General features: G+C 38.0%; 1 protein-coding gene across 5 annotated transcripts in view; it reads right to left on the bottom strand.

The window, feature by feature from the left end:
* LOC105457802 (putative polypeptide N-acetylgalactosaminyltransferase 9) overlaps positions 1 to 20,897 on the bottom strand; it is a 195,341-nt gene that overhangs the window by 131,610 nt on the left and 42,834 nt on the right. For 3 of the 5 annotated variants that reach the window (XM_011702681.1, XM_011702683.1, XM_011702679.1), the window contains exon 2: positions 19,501 to 19,723. The gene's annotated coding sequence lies outside the window, so the exon portion shown is untranslated. Of the gene's footprint in view, positions 1 to 553; positions 943 to 19,500; positions 19,724 to 20,897 lie in introns of those variants that run through there. The other 2 variants (XM_011702682.1, XM_011702680.1) reach the window with 1 other exon arrangement.

Here is a 20,897-nt window from a genome sequence, read left to right on the forward strand (position 1 = left end):
CAAAAGCGTGTCGTTTTATCGCGTGATTCGCCCAACACGCTCCGCGAGTTTCGTGCACTTGGCCAATATAACGATAATTTGTACAACCACATTAAGGTGGCCGAACCAAAGTCAAGTCGTCACGATAAAATTGAATTATACAAGTTATATAACGAAATTACGACGATAATAGTAAAGAAATCGTCGTCATTCGTCGTGCAATAATATGGTCATAATACAAATCGGTGAAAGTAGCGTCACATGGACAAGGCTACTATTTACACACTCTAATAACGGTAGATATAACGGCAATTTTACTTGGTAAATAAAAGCGTAATTTGACAACATATTTTTCTCGTTTTATATATTCAATCGTGATTTGAAAATTGCAAATTAATTAAAATAAATAATTTATATTGTCTATGTTTTCTGCGATCTCGTGGCAAATTTTGCATTTATGACAATATAAAAATTTGTAAAAAATACATTTTACAATTTGAAATACTACGAAAATATTTAAACTTCTTTGAATTCCAGAATAACATTTGTCAGAGCTATAATATTGCAGACTTACCGTTCTTTATGTGAATGTTGCACATATAAAACAAATATTCACTTGTGACACGCGCATGACAAAGATACACATTAATATCTACATCACTTCGCCAATAAAATACAACACGCTGACGTTTTCTGGTCTCTGCTGAAATTTTTTCGAAGTCAGCGAATGGAGTAGTACTACATAAAACTGAGTTATATTTTCTGCGCGGATATTTTTTACGATATCATCGTAATCTTATCAAAGACACTCTGCGGCCGACGAATTATTGACCGTCGCCACGATAAAAGCCGATAAATTTTACCGAGTGGAGATTTCTATTGCGCGAGAGAGCACACCGCGGTATTAAAAAAAAAAAAAAAATCAGTATGGAGAAAGCCGCTGAACCTGGCGACGACCAGGCGGTGACTGAAACCGGCACGGCGGCCAAGCGGTGCCGATAGCCGGCTCCGAACACCTGCGACCTGCAGATTCCGCGGAGTAGGAGAAGGTGAACCAGGGAGGAGAAGGTGAACCGCGAGAAGAAGGAGCGGAGGCATACTCTCGATGGCCTTTGCGCGAAAGCAGAACCTTCGGCTCGTCCGCCGCGCCGAAGCGATTGCTCAACGCTCGGCATCACGATCTTTTCGTGCTATAAGAAGCGCCGCGCTCAGATTCTCCACGTCGACATTCTCTATATACTCTATGGAATTAAGCCGCGTGTAGCGGCGCTATATCGAGAAGGAACTCGCGCGGGTCGCTGAATTATTCCACGGAAACGCAGTTTGCGTCGCGAGGAACACATCCGCGCGGGACATCTCGGGCTTCCGCGGCTTCAATCTCTCGGGAAACCGCGGAAACCAATCTCTTAGAATACATGTATTGTAAAATGTATTTCGCATCTAGTTGCCATACAAGTAAAATCGCCGTCTGAGACCATACGGTCGCGCTCCGTCTTCGTTTCGACGTCGCAGTAACGCGGTTGCAACGATTTATTGATGACGGCGTGATATTTGTCGATAAATCAAGATAAGGAAACTCAATGGCACAATATCTGCACTTTCATTTAAGCACCATGATTAAAATCGTCCTCGAGAAAACGGACGCGGTAGTTAAGAAGTAGATAATTACTTGTTAGTTTCCACGAACGCAGTTTTTTATTCTTGCTAATCCGCGATGTGCATTTTATAGTCTCAATCGAATAGAAAAAAAATGAAAAATTCGCGCGTTTGAACTTACGGATTATTTCGTTGAAAAATCGCTGCAATATCACGAATTAAATTGAATATTTTAGATCACGGACGAATTAATCTCATAATTGAAATAAAAATATCAAGCTTTCATATTTTTTGAATAATGTTATTCAAATTTTGTAATATTAATTCCTGTAAAACTAATAGATATCAGCTTTGCCAAAATAAAATCTGTCTCGATTCGACGGTAATTTAATCCAATCTAATCTAATCTTGATTAGAGAAAGCACGAAAAACAATATACTGTCACCAACCGTCTACACATCTATTTTTCTCGTGATATAGTCTTCCTTTATAAATACGTGTATTTTCCTTTCTGAATTTAAGGTCGTCTCTCCAAACAAGACGTACGGGAACGCAAGTTTCAAGGTAGTAGCAAGTAGCGACCGTTCAGAATAGGATAATCGCTAGCAGTTAACGTTTGTGAATCAAAAGCATTGCGAGATTAAACGATACGTGCCACAAAGCGACTGCTTTCCTCTGCAAATTACAGATCGTCGAGGCACGTAATTAGCGTGTAATGATGTAAGGCTGTTGTATCGTTCCAAAGCGCGCGAATATGAGTGTCGGATGCTACACACTCGATGTGATACACGTAGAAAATTATACGTACTTTTGCGTTACCGCTATTGTATAATTTCAAAATTTAACTACTGAAAATTAATTATTTAGCAAGTTAATATTTTAAACACGAATATGTAAAATAACTTTTGTATAAGATGTTCCATAATTCGTAATTAATGTCAGAGTTTCTAAAACCTATTTTTGGAAACACAGTTTCTTTCCCAATTATTTATACGTTAAGAAACGGTAAGAAATTGATTAGTCGATATTTTTACTTATGTACTAGATTTTGTTGCATCTATTAAGCTGACACAGCCACTTCAGCACAATGGGACTTGCGTAGAAATAAACTCCTATTTATTAGCTAATTAATCGCGCAAATCCTGATTTTTTTCTTCCAGCCGTTTTGAAAAAACAATGGCTGCGCTGGCTTTGAGATTAAAGTTCTCGCAGCCACTTCAGCACAATTCAGTGGGACTTGTATAGGAATTACCTCCTATCTATTTATTTAATTCCTTTAATCTCATTGCTTTAATATAATAATTTTCGATATTGTTACTATAATTTAACCCGGCCAATCGCGCCGCGCTCTAAGTTCCCTTGCCCGATCTCCCCTAACAACAAAATCGGAAATTGTTATATTTCGATAATACGATGCTTGCAGATCATTTTATATGCCAAACTAGAATTACAGGAGCACGCATCGCGCGCAACATAAAACTCTAAAGACAATTTTAATTTAACAATTCGCGTTTTGTTAAATGTTAAGTAATTAAATGTAATAATATATAACAAATATTTATATCGAGAAATTCAGAAGAATCTAGGAATCTAAGAAATCTAAAGAATCCGAATTGATTCCGCTATCGTCACAAAATGTTTTTCAATATCTGTCCGGATCACGTACGCTCGTTACCGAAAAACAATATAAGACGCTCGGTTTTGTAGAGACGACTTCATTCCCAAGATGAATACCTAGCCGTAGGAGGACGGAATGTCAACCGGCGGTCGTCTCACGTAGCGTTTTATTTCGCGATTGAATTCTGCTCGTGCGATACTGATAAATTATGGCCGCGGTCGCAGCTAGCCGATATTCCTGCCAACAAATTCCCCGTAGGTACGATCATATTTATGGTCTTCGTAATTCGAAAACCAGCTGTATAGAAGGAAGCAATTTGTTCGATTGCCGATACAATATTGCGACGTGGCGACGGAATGGGATCGTTCGACGCGCGCGAAAAACCTGGTGACGTATTAAATGCATCTTTTAGATACACTTTCTCGGACAAAACTCTAATTCTCTATATGTTTCGTAAAAATGTAACATAACAGATTTGAAATTTAAATTAAACGTTCACATATGATATAATTTAAGATTGAATCCACTATGAATAATTACATGAAAATATATTCCAATGTATAATCATGAAGAGATTTTAATAAATATGAGAGAATTTTCTATATTATGTGTAAAAGCTTTTGAAATAATCTTAATTAAAATCGTAATAGCACACGACTTACATAGAATAGCATGAGTAACGTGAAGAAATTGGAAATTTTTGTAACGAACACAAGCGAGAGAGAGATTTTTTAGTCGCGATATCCAATCGATAAACCCCGAATTGTCCCGTTCGATTTCGCGAATACCCTTCCTGTGCGGGTATCCTAAAAGTTTCCCGTCGTTTCCATTCTTGCTGCGAAGGATGAGAGAGACGCGGGGAATTGCCCCGGGCTCCGACTTCCGGCAAAGATTACATTTAATCAGAATTAAGGATGCTTGTGGACCATTGATAGTCCGAGAGAGGTCGGCCGATCTCCGTTTCATTTGGAACAGAATAGGTCTAATCAGCGGTACGATTTCCCGAACGATTGCCACTCGAAAGTTTGGATCACGTTAGATGGGTATCGCTTTTCCATCGAATATATATCCGCGTCGGAATTACACATGTCGCTACCCGGTATCGATTTTGATCTATGGCTCGCATATCCAGCATTTATATCCGGCATGACGGCGACTACTATTGCAAATTCCTTTCTGAGACTTTCCATCACACAAATACTCCACGTGTTTCTCGCATGAATACTTACATGTAAAATGCCAGAATATCACGCGCGATATTACAAGATATGTAATATTACGCGCGATGAGAAATACAAAAGTGCAAAGACATAGAGATGTCAAAGATGCGTGTAACTTATTGATTAATTGCCGCATTAGCCAACTATTTTCTTTCCTCTAACACTACCGTGAATCACAATATGAATAATTGAATACGCGGCGAATCTCTGAATATGCATCTCCCGACTTGGCCGCACATCGGGATAAGCCTATGTAAGCTCCAGGGAATCGTTGTCATCGCTATCCTTAACGCGAGAATAGTGTCAAGACTTCATTAATGAAAAGCGTATCCTTCCCATTACGAAACATTTACATTCAAACTGAAACTGCTTCTAGTCTCAGACATTTTGAAACGTGCATCTCATCGAGAAATACGGGCGTATCCCTCCAGATTTGATGCAAATAATACCATTTCCAATCCGTTGCTATGCTCGTAAAAGCGATCCAAATATTTCGTTGCCGTGACGAAAGGGAAGCGAGGGAGTTGTTTTTAGATTTCTTTCCTGCGAGACTTTTTCCAGCGCAGCGCAAAGGAAGTCCGACATCACGTTTCACAGCCGTACACTCGGCGAATCCGTAATTATTCTCGCGACGACACGTACAGACTTCAAATTCTCGATTTACGTCGGAGTAATTAATAATTCATTAAAAAAAAGCATGCGAGAGTCTGTAGAACATCATCGTATTTTACGAGTCGCTTCGATCGAGTGCATTATCTTCTAAATACATAGTTTCGCTTTTATGCTTTGAGCAGCAAACGAAACATTTATTTAATCACGTTCAGAGACTGCAGCCTGTCTCCCCGCTTCCCATTTCCATCTTTCTCATCTCGTACATCATTTTATATTCCATTCAATAGTTTATAATAAATCAATATGCTAATAATGATTCATGAATTATATGTAAAATTATATATAACTTATACCGGAGCAATAGTAGTAGTTTTAACGGATATTTTAGTTACAATGAATTTCTTTACATTTTTTTTCTCACTCTGTAGAAAGTAAAATAAAATTTGTGTTTGATATTTGCTAACATTATCACATTCAAAAATCTCTATTCTCAGATTTAAAAAATGTTGATTAAACGATATTGAATGAGAACTTCGTGTATACTTTTCAATACTTTCGGATGCGACGTCAATTGGCCTCATGTATCACCGAGGCTGCAGCGACAATTTAATCCGTTAAACCGCAGGTTACATTGACGATGATGCGGTAATTGAGTTTCAGAATTCACGTGGCAAGTTCGTTAAAACGCATCTGTGTACTATCTCGATCGTTTCGCGATTAATAGTGACTCAACGATGATGTAATCAATCATGCGGGAAAAATCTCCATCCCGGATTTTGTCCAGATCATACCTTCCGATCGATATCATACAACGTGTATACAGTATGCGCTATTGTGACTGTCGGCTGCCAGATAGCAGAACATTATGTCGCGACGGGTTATACATTTTTCATCGCACAATGTGTACTGTAAATAATTAAAGGTTCAGATAACCATTGGATTAGCACACGCGTAATCGATAGGCAAACAGCAGTTTAATACGTAATATCTTGTTGGTGTGGACCATTGTTCGCAGGTACTCTACCATGAATATCATACGTCGGCGACACGAGAATATCGGAATATCGAGGGCAATGTAGTAGATGTCAACGTGTCAGACGGAGCGTGAAGTAATGGATTGTGACATTTAGCAAGATTCATCGATAGATATTGCAATGTTATTTTTTCGCGCGCAGTCGCCATCAAGTGGCGATCCTAATCTCAAATCAATCGATATCTTAGATCAACGCGGAAGTGCAGCGCGAGAGATTGCAAGGTCGTCCATAAAAATAATACCGACACTTTCCGTGTGTTGTGTCGTGATATAACTTATTATCCCGCAGAATGGAACACAAACAGCCGCGGCCGAGTTAAGAAAGCGGTTATTTTTAAAGAAAACATATTTTCGGACTCTTTCCATTCCGGCTCGTTCAACACGGAACGTAGGTATAAAAAAAATGACCTCGAAAGGCTCACCCGATGGCTGGCTGCAGCTTTCTCCCCTTTGCGAAAAATTACTACATTTCCGAAAGGTCCCGACAAGTGCAACGATCATGGGCATCGATCCGCATCGGTCGTCGCTGGGAACTAAATTTGCCGACGGTAAAAGCAATTTATTTTCGACTCCATCGCCCACTACGAGGGCAACAAAAATTGTGTAGCTCGCTTGCAGATGCTGTCTCTCTACGGTATGAAGCGAAGTAATTTCTCTGCGTAATTCGCCGCGGCAGTGGCAAGTATTTGCAGTAGTTACAACACTTTTCTCGCGCATAATGCAACAGAGTTGAACATATTTCCCATTTTACTCGAAAACAAAAATAATAAAATATATATATATATGTGCTGTTGAAAAATTATATTATTATAAGATAATTTGATTTTCATGAAAAATATATTATCTTTAGACGTTCTTAGAAAAAATTATTTCCAACACGTTACGTTTTTTATAAGCACAAGAGAAATATTTATCAACGTCGAAAGCATCGTTTAACCATTAAACTTCGTCAAAATGCGCATCGTTGATCGAGATATTCTTTTTAGAAGCTACCCACAGCTCTTGTGAAAAATAACCCATTTGAGGATTTCGCCTGTAGGCTTGGTGCTTTTGAAAAATTACCACGCTCCTTTGAATTCCATCTCCTGCCTGGTGTAACGATCATAGCCGTCGATCCGTATCGGTTGCCGTCTGCGAGTTAAACTCTCCGACGAAGAAGGAACCTTTCCAAGGAAGGAAGGAAGGAAGGAAGAGCCTCCCATCCCAGAAATTCCATATACGCAACCTAGGAAGCATCGAGCTACCACCCGCCGATCGAACGAGCCGTTTCTCCTCGGCCTTACATCACTTTTATGCCCGCCATATTTCTGACCGGCCAAACGGTCCGACGAATGATGCATTATTTACGGCGAAATTCGACGAGAATCAACCGGACGCGCCGTCGTCATTCGTTAAAAAGACTCACGCGATCTCTTCGAGTCATATTCTGTACTAGATTATACGATTCTCATTTCATTTCTCGTGCGGATTTCTCTCGCCAATAAATACCAATTAATTTTTCATTCAATTAAAATTTTATTCAATTTGTAATAATTATTCAAGAGATCTGTTGAAAGCTATCAATTGCATTTGCATAAAATAATAGTAAGTTTTAAACTAGAATAACTTCAAAAGCCGTTAATGCTGCTGGAACACATTTCTACAAATATTCACGATTAATTTTTCATATTTTTCACATATATATGTAGATTTAATTATTTCATTTGACCGAATCTATCTTTTTATGCATGAAAAACATCTCTTTATTTGTCTGTGAGACAAATCTTCAGCATTCCATTACATTAATTAAAATCTATCTCTTGGAATTGGTAGGGTTTTCGAATAACAGTTGATATCTATCTTATTTCCAGCAGAAAACAACGTACAACTATTCAAATGAAGTGAACTAAAAATCTCTACGTTACATGGGGATTAATCTTTGTAATCTCGACGCTATGTAGGAATTAATCTTCTCTCTTTCTTTCTCTCTCTCAACAATGAAAAAGGAATAAAAACTTGTCAAAACTATGTCGATATTTTTACGAAATAGTAAAAGATCTTTCGATATATTATCGCCGTTAAATAAGTTTTCTATCAAAAAAAGAGACGTAATGTTCTAGCTCCTACAATTTGTGATAAAATATCACCATACTATCCAGCCTACATTCCACAAATATGTTTTATACTCGCTTATGTAACTATAGCGAAATTTTGCTTCACGTCGCTCGACGATTAATCACGGTCGATTCGTTGGCAGCTTCCCGGGCAATGACTATCGACAGTTCCCGTAATTTCTTCTAACCGTCGCTTACCCCTCTCCCCCAACACCGCCATATTCACCAGCTGACCCAGCATTGAAATATTATCGGCGTTAAGGAAGGTGCTGGGAGCAGGGATATCCTCGATCATCATAACCAGAATACGACATGACAGACGAGTCCGTAGATTTTATCAACTTTTCGCATTGCCGCTTGTGGAAGATGAAAGTCGTTAGTTGACGCTCGAAATTTTATTCCCGAATGTCGATAAGAATTATTCGCAATTTCCAGACGCATAAACTCTGCAAATGTGCTCTCTGCTCGCGTGTTATCAATCTATTCTAACTATCTAAAGAGATTAAAAACTGTGCCAAATTACTGCGAAATTAGAACCGTCTTAAATATAGCACAAATGGAATAATTTCACTTCTAAGAAATGCAACATCTTTTTCATTTAATTTTACACAAAACATCCGTCAAAACGATTTTTTCTCTGAATTCATTTATGCAAAAACGAAATTGTTCGTAAAATTTTGTTCAAACGCATATTGATAAGAATCTACATGACAGACCTTGGATCGATATACGTAACAATGTTTAATCGATTGTGTTGGATCACGACAGCCCAAGCATCTCGGCTTACAGATTACTGGCATTGTGTGCATCTACGGTAATGATAAATAATGCTCCGCGATCGATCAAATAACGCCGTTTTTATAACACTTTTAAGCTCACACGTACGATGCTGGAAAGCTTAACGACCGCCGGCGACTCAGGCTTCGCCATCTCCCACTACACACAGCCACCGAGATCGGGACGGTATAATGCAGATTTATCGGTACAAAACGATATTCCAGCAAAAAGCCGTGCACGAAGATCGTTATGGAACGACGAAGATATCGGGCTGAAACGAGCAATCAGTTTTTCCGTCGGCCTTTAACTCAGAATAATGTCCAGTTTTTTGCTGCCATAAGTTCTCCCGCAGCGCGAAACGTTCGTTGAAGGTATTATCCCGCTTACACACGACACTTACTCTGGTTAATTTCCCTGCCACATAATGTAGATTGCCATCTCACGCCGCAACTAAATGCGATTTCTACACGTTTATTTGCAACGACTAGTAATAAATTAGCGATTAGTTCATAATTTTTGAATTTGTTATTACCAAGCTTTTTCGAATCGCTCGAGACTGTCAATAAAAACCATTTAGGTCAGCAAAATTTATGACATTGTTTAAAACCTGAATAATTTATTTAAAAAATATGAAAAATGTTTGTATGTGCAAAATGTTTTTATGTGATAAAGGTTTTAAAATTAATCAGTTCGTGAAAAGTGTTAAATTACATACTTTATGAATTTTACGTATATTATATTTATAACTTTATATGACGCTAAAAAGTACTCATTCCATTCTTTAATTATAAATTTCGATGCTTCGGGGATAACATTATTCGACATTTCTATATCATTGGCGTCCATCTTTCATCGCGAAGATGTGCGGTTACAAAACGACGATGGTGCTCCTTCGAGCGCGCAACGACCCTTCCTTCCTCCTGGGTTAATCTCGGTCGGAATAATTGCATCCTAGTACGTGATAGATGATGTCACCTCGCCGCTCGTAACCTCGTATTCCATAACTTCACAATATGGCGTGCAACTTGCATCGGAACTCTCCAAGATCGAGGAGACGATTGTTACACGGCCGAGAACGGGGAAGACAATCTCCGTAGTATTCGACGGAATCGCAAATTGAGTTTTCCTAGTGCACCAGCCGCAGACCGTGTGATCCCGTCAGTGAAATGTCGCCGACATGGACACGTAGATCTTTCGGCAATATGGATCCCGTATCGTACATGCGAATTATGCGTCAAATATGCAGATGCAAAACGGGAGTACTGTAGCGCTTTCCTGCCCTCTGTTGCAACTGATCAAATTTTTAAACAGACAAGGTTGCAACGCGCGGTTCTAACGGACAGCTTTAACACCATATAAATTAATAGTTTAGATAATCATGCACCACGCAAATATAAGTTGAGTGACAGGACATACTCCGAGCTACGTTAAGAGAATATATAAAGCATTAATAAGAAATAACTTAAATTAATAATAAAAATCAGTGCGCTTTATTGTTAAAAAAAAAATTGCAGTCAGTATATCTTTTAATATATCCAAATAAACTGTATATAGCGTGACGTGATATTATTTTATATTTAATATCATTTATTATATACGCCGTGAAATTTGCGAGAAAAGTCAATTAAATACGATGGCATTGTCTGACCGTAATTTTACTCCGCAAAGTTTTTGATAAACCAACTACACATTTACACCTCTTGCCGGTGCATTAACTAGCTGCAAAAATGCAGTCTTCCCGACAAGAAGGTCAAACCACATCTCTCACCTCGCGCGGTTTCGCGTCTAACTTCGGCGAGTTGCGCGGCGTGTAATGGACCGCGAGCATCGCGCCGTCTCTTTTCCCGCGGATGTTATTTAGTAGGAAGTACTTATTCACGAGTGCAGTAAAGCGGCCATTATAAGTCTCCGGAGGCAAATAACCGTGGAGCTTACCCCATATCGCCCACTTTCATAAATCGCGCCGTGGGAGACGGGCCGAGGGTGAAAACGAAAGAATAAGAACAGAAGATGAAGAGTGAAATTGGATGAGACGCGAGGAATGGAGGAACGAAGGTGGCTGCATAGTTGCGAACGGAAATGCGATGGATAAAATGCGTATGATGGATCGAAACGTAAAAGTGCGAGAGCGAATAGCAGTCAATAGAGGTACCTGGGAACATAAAGCAGCAGCGAATGATATTCGTCGAAAGGGGGAACTTGATATAACGAGCCTAAAAAGATACGGCAGGGTAGAATAAATTCGCGACTCGATGGCGAATAGAAAAGGGCATCAGAGGGCGGGAAGAGGAAGCCGCGATGGGAATCTGTGGAAACGATGAACAGCAGAGCCGTCTTCAGCCGGGCTGCTGTACACAGCGGCGAAATGGAGGCGAAGAATGGGAGAGGAAGATAATCTTGCCTGCACTGTTCTCTTGACCTCGGAGCACAAAGGCGCCCAACGAGCTGAAAACCGCCTCGCAGCTCTCTTCCCTCCCCCCCCCCCTCCCTCTCTCTCGCAAACCGTCTACCGTAGTTTTGTGATGGTACATAGTTATCAAAAGCGAGTAAACCGGAGAAAATTTCGACTCCGCGACACGAGGCGACGCGACGACGCAACATTTATACAATTTTCGAGATATATTAACTTGAATTTCAAATGAAGTTTACACAAAACAAATTTACAAACTTAATATTCCCGCTTCAATCGGAATCGCTGATTATTGTCAATAGGGAATTTCGAAGCTGCACAATATACTTACAATTGCAGTAATATTTAAAGATATGCAGCTCCAACGGAAAAATTGATATAAAATTATTTCCTGTTATATGATATATATATATATATATATATATATATATTCAAAATTTATATGTAACAAAACTCTCTGAATACATCGCTTGTTAAAGGTCACTAATCGGTCACAAAAAAATATTCCTGTTTTTCCGGCTTTAAATTAAAACAAATATTTTTCACATAGATTTTCCCTTTTCATTACAAGCTAACATTGACAGAATTTCTTGTTAACTTTCACATATCTCTCGGTATACCTATGGAGAATTCGCGAATTGTCCATCCAATCGTACAAATCATCCTCCCAGAGTTTCGATTTCGTCGGTCGGCTTGGCAGCACTAAAACGGAAGTTTCATTTCGGTCCCTTCCTGCCGCTGTGCCTTAAAATTTTAAACCGATCGCTCGAGATACGGAATCGGGGGGAAAAGGAAGCAGCATTCATGCAACTTTATCGGCGATGAAAAGACGACCCTGACCTCGCTGAAGCGTGACAACCGACGCTCTGCGCTTTTCTATGGACCCCAGGAGATTTGGTTTCCCTCGTTCAGCCCTACGTGCTATCGCATACTTCGTTCACGACGACGGAGGAAAATATTCGCATATCGGATCTGCTCACAAACTACCGATATAATGCCATAATCTGTAATCTATATGACAGATCGTTGAGAAAACAAAATAAAATAGAATTGTCTGAAGTCGACGAATAAAATGAAAATAAGGCGACAGTCAAATCTCTTAAATAATTGTCATTCTCACAAGAGAAAACTTGTAATTTCTATATGTCGTTTCAATTTATCTAATTAGTTGAGTGATTTCTAAGAATTTAACGAGAAGAAATGATCACATGTTATAATTACTTGAAGCGGAAATATCGGCAATAAAACTGGCTTGAATATTTTTCATCAATGATAATTTTTATTTGTAAATGTGATTGAATCTAGATATATCTCATAATGATATATAAATAAATTGTTAAAGACGAACTGTCTTAAATAAAGTAACTGAAATAACTTCAACGAAAAAGATAGTGTCGCTTCAATTTTCAACAGATATCAATGTCGACATGAAAGTCAGACATTGATGGTAAAAGAGGACGAAAGGGAAACCTACCAGACTCTAGGGAACTCTCAACATAACGAGAAGCGGCGATTATCGACAGCTGTCGTCGACGTCTAAATTTTAACGGCTGCTGAGTAGATCAAGTTGTGCAAAGAGATGCGAAGTAGCGTGAATCGATAAAAAGAAACGTCATGTTAGTTTATGGCATCCTGAACGAATCAAATCTGTCGTTTGTGTGACGCTCGATTTAACCTCTTCGTACATTCCGTAAACGCATTGTAAAGAACAGTTCGCAAGTTCCGGTATGACAGCCAAACGTTTCAATATGAACTTCATATAACTCGATATTAATTATCGTTACGTATCTGCTTTAGCTCGAGCAGTAACGTTTCGATGATAGCGGCACGAACTGTATAAATATGGCGTTACAGAGAATCGATATGAAATCTGTCGCACGGATTAATTTTAAAGGGTTAACATGTGTACGGGATCTCGGTCCAACAAATGCGCTCCGTTAATCACGATAACGCTCGTAATTTTGCGGCGGTATGATGATGTAAAGTACAAAGGTTGACATCGCCTGGCGTATAATCCACGCTATTTTCGCTTTGCGGGATATTGAAATTCGTTTAAATTCCGCGGCATTATTCGCGACGTGTAATTCAATTTACCGGTGAAAAGTAGTAGCATAAACACACAAAACCGATCGATTCGCGAATTTTTTCATAACTCCGTGATATCATTACAGTTCGAGATCACGAGCAGAGTGTTACAATATGCTATCTCAATTTTAGAGTTTGGCAGTATGTGCAATTAGCATTGCTTCCAACAATTTATATATATTTGCAAAACAAAAGAAAATAAAATATATCAGCAAAATTTATCAAAATTGGTAAATTGGTGTCTGTGAAGTTAGCACATTTTGTTAATTTTTAAAAAACAATAATATATATATATATACCTATATATATATATATAGTATCAATTCCAGTAGCACTTTCCATAATTCTACCGTTCCTGATAAACATTAAAAAATGTTCCGCAATTTTTATTCCAAAAAAATGAAAATTAAAAAATGATGTAACATGCTAACTTCATGTTCCAGAACGGAAAAACCTCTAAAGTACTATATCCCGTAAAATATTATGACATTTGTCAAATGTTGCCTTAAGTTAATTTCATAATTATATAGCGTTTTAAGACAAAAGTGCAATAATTAATTATTTTTATCTAATTCTGAATATCCAACACGGTATTCGACGAAAAGGTATCCTACTGATTTTCGATTCTGGCGATAATTTTGACTTGTTTCGATCGAGTTCTATGCGATAAATTATTTTTAAAAGTTATTCGGCCTTATAAACATTTTTTAAACAATTTTTACTTTTACCGCCAGCACGGCACTCGACGGAAATGTGTCGTGCTGATAATACTCGGCACTGCTGGCGATAGTTTTGACTAGTTCTGGCTAGTAATTTTTACCTTATAAAGGTTCAAGTTTACCGATTTTCAAATGTATCAATATCATTTCATGGTAGGAAACGTTTATACAATCGCAAAATTTCGTGATATAGTCTCGCGCGACGATAAAAACTAATTGGCGACATAAACCTAAGCCGCAAATAATCGCGTCGCGCAACGTGCGCTATCGTTAACATGCATATTGCACAACGTCCATCGTTACATTGTTATTGTTAGCGCGTAACCGTTAGTTCCGTAGCTGTTCGTTATCTTTCGATACGCTCGCCATTTTCAGGGAATAGATTCTTTTTAATTGCACGGCAGCTACATTCGGCGCAACGGCGAATTCGGCAACAACATGCAGCATGTAGCGCGTGAAAGCTTTTATAGATACATTTGCGTATGCCCGCACATACGTACGTATTTCGCTTTATTCGCCACGTTGGAATTTCTTTACAGTCGCGATCAAACGAAGCAACTGTACGTTACAGACATTATTGCAATGTCTCAAACGCGAGAACGGGATCGGTATTATTTCGAAACAATTAGTGCTCCGTCTTTTTTACACCTCCTCTTCATACGGTAATTGCGCTGCTGTTACACGCTATTCAACGACGCGATCGCTTTCGTCGCGCGAATGTACCTTCTATATTAATCAAACAGCGCTGCAATAACGGAGTGAAAGGTGCGACTATATTTTTCACAAGTATATCTTTTGCAGAGAATTACTGTATTCTTTATACGGAAGCTCTTGGAATACGTTTAATTGCTATGGCGCGACCCCGCGGCAGTCGCTTTCATCGATTGCGTCCTTTGTATTAATCAAACGACGGGCGCAATAACGGATTGAAACACAACGAACACATAACTACGTCGTTAGTCGCGCAAATGGCTCTATCGCTACGTTACAACTAATATAAAACCGACGAGCGGTCGAGAGCGACGCATTGGAAGCAACGTTGCGGCTTGTTAAACGGTAAGCATGACTGCCATGCCAAAAGGCGGCTAATTGCGCTGGCTTTTAAGCAAATTTACATAAACATTCTTATTCTACTCGCGCAATTTTTAATTCGGCCAAGCGCCGCCTGAACTTCGCTCGTTCGTTGTACGCCTAAAGAATTTTGAACATAGCTAAATGGATAATCCTCCCCCCAAAAGCTTTGCGCGGTCCTCTTATTAAATATTTAAGCATGCATATTTTACGTAAGTACCTTGTTCGGTTGATATTGTTAGACGCTATTTAGATTTGCAAAGAGGGAAACGACGATGAACGGTGCGTGAAAGTGAACGTACCCGGTGTACATGTGTCATGCAAGAAGAGATTAAAGTCGCCATTCGACACGCGCGTGAAATCGCAGTCAGCGGAATAGTCAGCCTGCAGCGTGAAGGCACTTCTTGATGGACCGCGTCGAGAAGCGCGAATCGATGATGCGTTGTTCGTGTCTGTCATGGCATTTGCGAATTTACGGTGGCGAATAATCGAAACCCACGAGTCCGAGATCTCCGTCATCTATATCTCGTCGGAATCACTTCCGCTTATTCCGCGCTCTTCGAGCGAGACGTCACACGACGGACGTGAAATCGATGAGCGAATAAATGAAAGTGCTTGACGAGTTCAGTAATAAAATATGACAGACACGGGAAGCAAAGTAAATGGTGTAGAAATTAATCAAATTGAACACATCGAACGAAATGAAAACTGAACATTAGCGATAACAATACAAAATAAATAATTAAATTAAAATTCTTATCCAAATATTAAACTCAATAAATCGATGCATAAAATAATTTCGTATTCCGTGTTTGCATCAGTTGTAACTATGTCAACAATTTTCGTACATTTTGTACGTTTGACATTTCATTTTATAAATTCATTTTATAAATTCGTGCCATTTAGAATAATTGCTACTTCAGTAAAAGGAATTCTTTTGCATTAAATTTCGATATTCGATCGTATTTCAAACGCATGTATTTAAGACTTCGCAACTTCACGTGAGAGAGAGAGAGAGAGAGAGAGAGGGGGGGGGGGGGGATAAAACACATTGAAGGATGATGAATTAGTAATACGTAGACGAACTAGTACGCAAGGTAAATTCATTCGATCGTTCTTTTGTGATGCATGAGATTTCCACGATCCGCGAATAATGGAATGGGGAATAAAGTGCGAACAATTCCGTCACTCTCGGGTCACTTGTCGTCATTCCAGTGAAAAGAAGCACGCACGCACACAGTTGCACGGTTGTCCCCGTCATGACTTCTCGCCCGAAAAGTACTCTCAATTTGAATCCTTCCATATAAAACAAAAGGCGACAATTTAAATTTGAAATTAGGACGATTTAGGCCTTTTTCGCTAGATTGACTTGCAACAAACGCGGTAACGCTCCAAATTGAATATTTCATGTATAAATAAAAAAATAAAAGTATATTAAAAAATAATATTCATAGAATCATTATAGTTTGTGTATATGATGTATTAAAATAGAAAATTATAATATTATTAATATTATATATTGTAATTATTAATAGAACATACTTTTGTATTACTGTATAATTTATGCTGTACTGTTCATATTAAATTTATATCTATATATTCAACATTCAAATTCAATATATAAATTATATTGATAAAGTAAATTATATTGTTAATACATCTAAATATAAACGTATTTATATATAATAATAGTTAATTCCTTAATAAATGTTAATTCATCGAATAATTATATAACAATTATACGGAAGCATGATTTTCTGCTCTACATCAGCGAAACTAGAACATTACTACATAATACTCGTCTTTATCAAATTAATCTAACCATATCAGTAAAAAAATAAAAAATATATATGTAACAAATGAATGTACTTTACTCCGGCTGCACATAATTTTATAAAGAACAATGTAAATTATCATTAATATGTTGAACAATGTAAATTATCATTAATAATTCATAACTCGAACAATTGCTTCAATCAGACGTCACGCATCAAGGCGAATTGAAAATTAATCAACGGTAAAATTCGATCATATCGCGAAACATTGAATAAATCTAATTACTATGAACAAGATACGATAGTCCAGCTAGACCACTTGCATCGTAAAATTGACCGGGCTTATAATCAAATGGATCATAAAACCGGTCATTCATCGACACCAACGGTCGCAGACCGAGGCATAAAATTATTATACCTACATTCTCGCAGAGCCATTGTCATAAACACGATCTCAGAAATTAAAGCACGAAGGGAATTGACATTTACAGTTCATCAAATCAACTATGGTAAATTAAACGGTATCGAAACGTACTAATAAATAATCTATCATTTTTTTAATTATTAAAACTCAACAATCTAAAAGAGCCTTCGTCAAGATCATTTACTTTACATATGTATTATCCCTTTTTTAAAAGTCACTTTTTTAATATTTAATAAATACGTGCATTTTTGAAATTTGAATTTCATTAGGAATTTCACGGAAAGGTACTGTAGGCAGCCATGAAAACGGAAGTAACACACGTTCCACGTATAATGCATGCGTTCCAGTAACAAGGAGCATTCGCAATTAGAAGTGAATAATTAAAGGGTCGTTAGTCTCGCCAAGTATAACTCAAATCGCGGGGAGCGGAAATGAAGTCCAAAATTTTCAAGGCTGGCCGACGTGGCTGAGTTACAGAAGCGATCGATTGTTCCTTTTTACGTTCCACATCGGAGTGTATAAATAACCGTGAGATAAGCACAGTATGTTCGTGCATAATTATCAATAGAAGTGTACGTGCAAGCAGTCGCGATCGACAAAGGTCGGAGATCTCCATAAATTAGATACAGTCATTAATTAACACGTTATAAAATTTAACGTTAAATTAATTAAGAAGAAGATAACTGCTTTTCTAATCAATTAAACAAAGATAAAAATATTTGCCCAAATCTTCGCATTATATTTAAAGCAGAAAAATATGTAATTTTAAATAATTTCAAATTTTAGAACGTGAGGTGCATACAAGCGACTGTAACAATTTTCTTTTATGCTAATTACCGCGTTAATAACAACCGAGAGCGAAGCTTTAGTCAGCGCTAAAAATCATAACGTAATTAGAAAACACAGCTCTTCTTTGATCATATGCATCATATGCATCACATGCACGATAATTCAAATATTTGTGAATAAAATATTTCGTTGTAAAATATACATATTAAAAGCGAAAAGCTCGTTGCCGAGAGAGTAATGCAAAAATACTATTTACCACTGTTCATCACGGCGAAAAATGTCGCGTGAGATATACAGTAGATATATATATCTCGCAAACACGTACACCTTCTCAACAACACAATAATTAATTACTGCAGATGTATGCCGGAGTGGCATTGTAAATTTATACCGTCGTTACACGTAGAATTGCCCCCATGTGTAGTTGCCTGCAGTTTGAAATCGGGCTGGATACTTTTCTATCAGTGGAATCGAAGTGACACGCGATACGAATGGATCGAAGAAACGGGCCTGTGGCTACCGATTTAATGGACAACCTTAATTACAACGGGCATGTATATGTATGAATAAACGCACATAGACATATCCATGACGTACAGATCACGTACTCTCAATGTATGAAAGTTTTCCCCACAAATTAGCATAACGATCCTCTCGACGACATGCATTTTTCATACGTTCGTTCAAGTAACGAGTACACAAACCCCTTTTTCTCTATTTGCAAAGTTCGGTTCGTCACGGCTGCTCAGAGATTTTAGTTTGCCCCAAAAATGGTAATACTTTTCGGTTTGCTAGCAATTTTTTATGCACGGGAACAAAGCCGTTTATAACTGATCACAGTTGTTTAAAATAGTATTCATAAAATAAACGCAGAAAACAATATTTTCAGAAACTAATTAAACAAATATGGCTTGCACGAATGTTCGTTAGTAACTGTAATACAGTTACAGTGTAATACATTATTTATCTAAATATGAAAAGCTTTTTCGCGAAAAATATTACTAATAAATGAACAAATCTATATAACAAATCTATCTGCGTTTGTAACAAAATGCTTGACTTGACGAACAACTTGTTAACGTTTCTTATCTCTGTAGCTTCAACTTTGTTATCTACAAGTGACGTCAGTCTAAATGAGTTTTATTATCATAGATAACACAGGGAAGTCTTACCAAGTCCTAGCGAAAATTCGATACAGTGGTGGTATGCTACAAGGACGATTGTATCTAGCATAGTTATCCATGGATATAATCAAGAGAGGGAGAGAGAGAGAGAGAACGATAGTTTTAAGATACGTACCTTAGAAACGTACTGGCCAGGCTATCCAGGACGCTCCTTACGAGGCGGATATCTGCTCACGAAACGGTCCTCTTCGTATCCCCCGATAATTATACTTGCCTTGTTAAGCGGCAGATGCTAAGTCGGATTATCGGCGAAAACTTCGACCTCCCACACGTACGCAGGGAATATGCGCGGGAAAGCGAGAGATCTCCAAGATTTCCAGACCAGCAGCCGTCTAGATCTGCAATAGAAATGAAAGTTCCGATTAGGTACGGGCAAATCGTTTGAAAGTTTAGAGCACGGGGAAACTTCGATCGCCAAATATCGTCGCGTGTGGCGAGTTTGTAGCGTAAAACCGTCATCGCGAGTCTCCCGAGAGATACACAGCTAGACGTGTGAAACGCGGCTTGCGTTAAATATAAAATATTGTTGACATAGACATTTTTAAACAGTATATACTAAAGCAGCTGTGTCGCGTCTAACCTAACATCAAAGAGAGATTGTGTAATGATTAAATAAATTAGAGATACTTCTCACACACGAGAAACGATAACGATGCAAGCTCATTCCGGATTATCTTGCCGCCATTGACAATCTCTATCGCGAAAGTTTACAACGTGATTCGCCCTAGTTTCACGTATTCGAATATTAATATGGACAAACGAGCACCCGGGTTCGCGCGGAGCGTGAATTCGCCCTCCGTTCTAATTCCGAGCTTAATCCAATCTGCATGCAATTGTCAACGAGAGTATGCCACTGTGGAAGCACTTGATTTTAATTAAATCCAATGCAGATTAAATCTACGCCGTAAACGTGCCGCGGTAGGGACAGATTAGAAACTCCACCTTATTCCCGCAGATTAATAACGATCGGTTGATATGCGTTCGCTCTTGCGGAACGCTGTTTCCTATCACACTCCATAAGATCGATTATCCGATCGTAGGTGATTAATTTTCTAGTGCATCGATATTCGTACTTTACCCGATTGTTGCCGCAATTTCAAAAAGCGATCATGTATAAAATGTCAAAAATATAATATATATAATATTATTTGACAGCATATGTTTAAATACTTCAGTATTTAATATTGCATAATGCTAATACTATTAATATCCAATGAAATAAAGAAATATGCATCGAAAAAATGCATCAATAATCCTATATTTGTTCACTCGACAAAGCAATGCTATTTCATTTAATTGAATCAATCACAAGACGAGAAGTCATTTAAAATAAGTATTTTTATCGTGATATTCTACTTTTATTCGACAGTGCACAGGATTTTTTATTCTGCATTTATTTAAAAGAATCTGTCGTTGCTCTAATAAAAACATTAAAAATACATAGTGATGTATTTTCAATATTTTTATTGTAGCAACGACAGATTCTCTTAAATAGATGCAGAATAAAAAATT

Source organism: Wasmannia auropunctata, unplaced genomic scaffold, assembly GCF_000956235.1.
Source record: "Wasmannia auropunctata unplaced genomic scaffold, wasmannia.A_1.0 LD335047.1, whole genome shotgun sequence".
Classification (NCBI taxonomy): domain Eukaryota; kingdom Metazoa; phylum Arthropoda; class Insecta; order Hymenoptera; family Formicidae; genus Wasmannia; species Wasmannia auropunctata.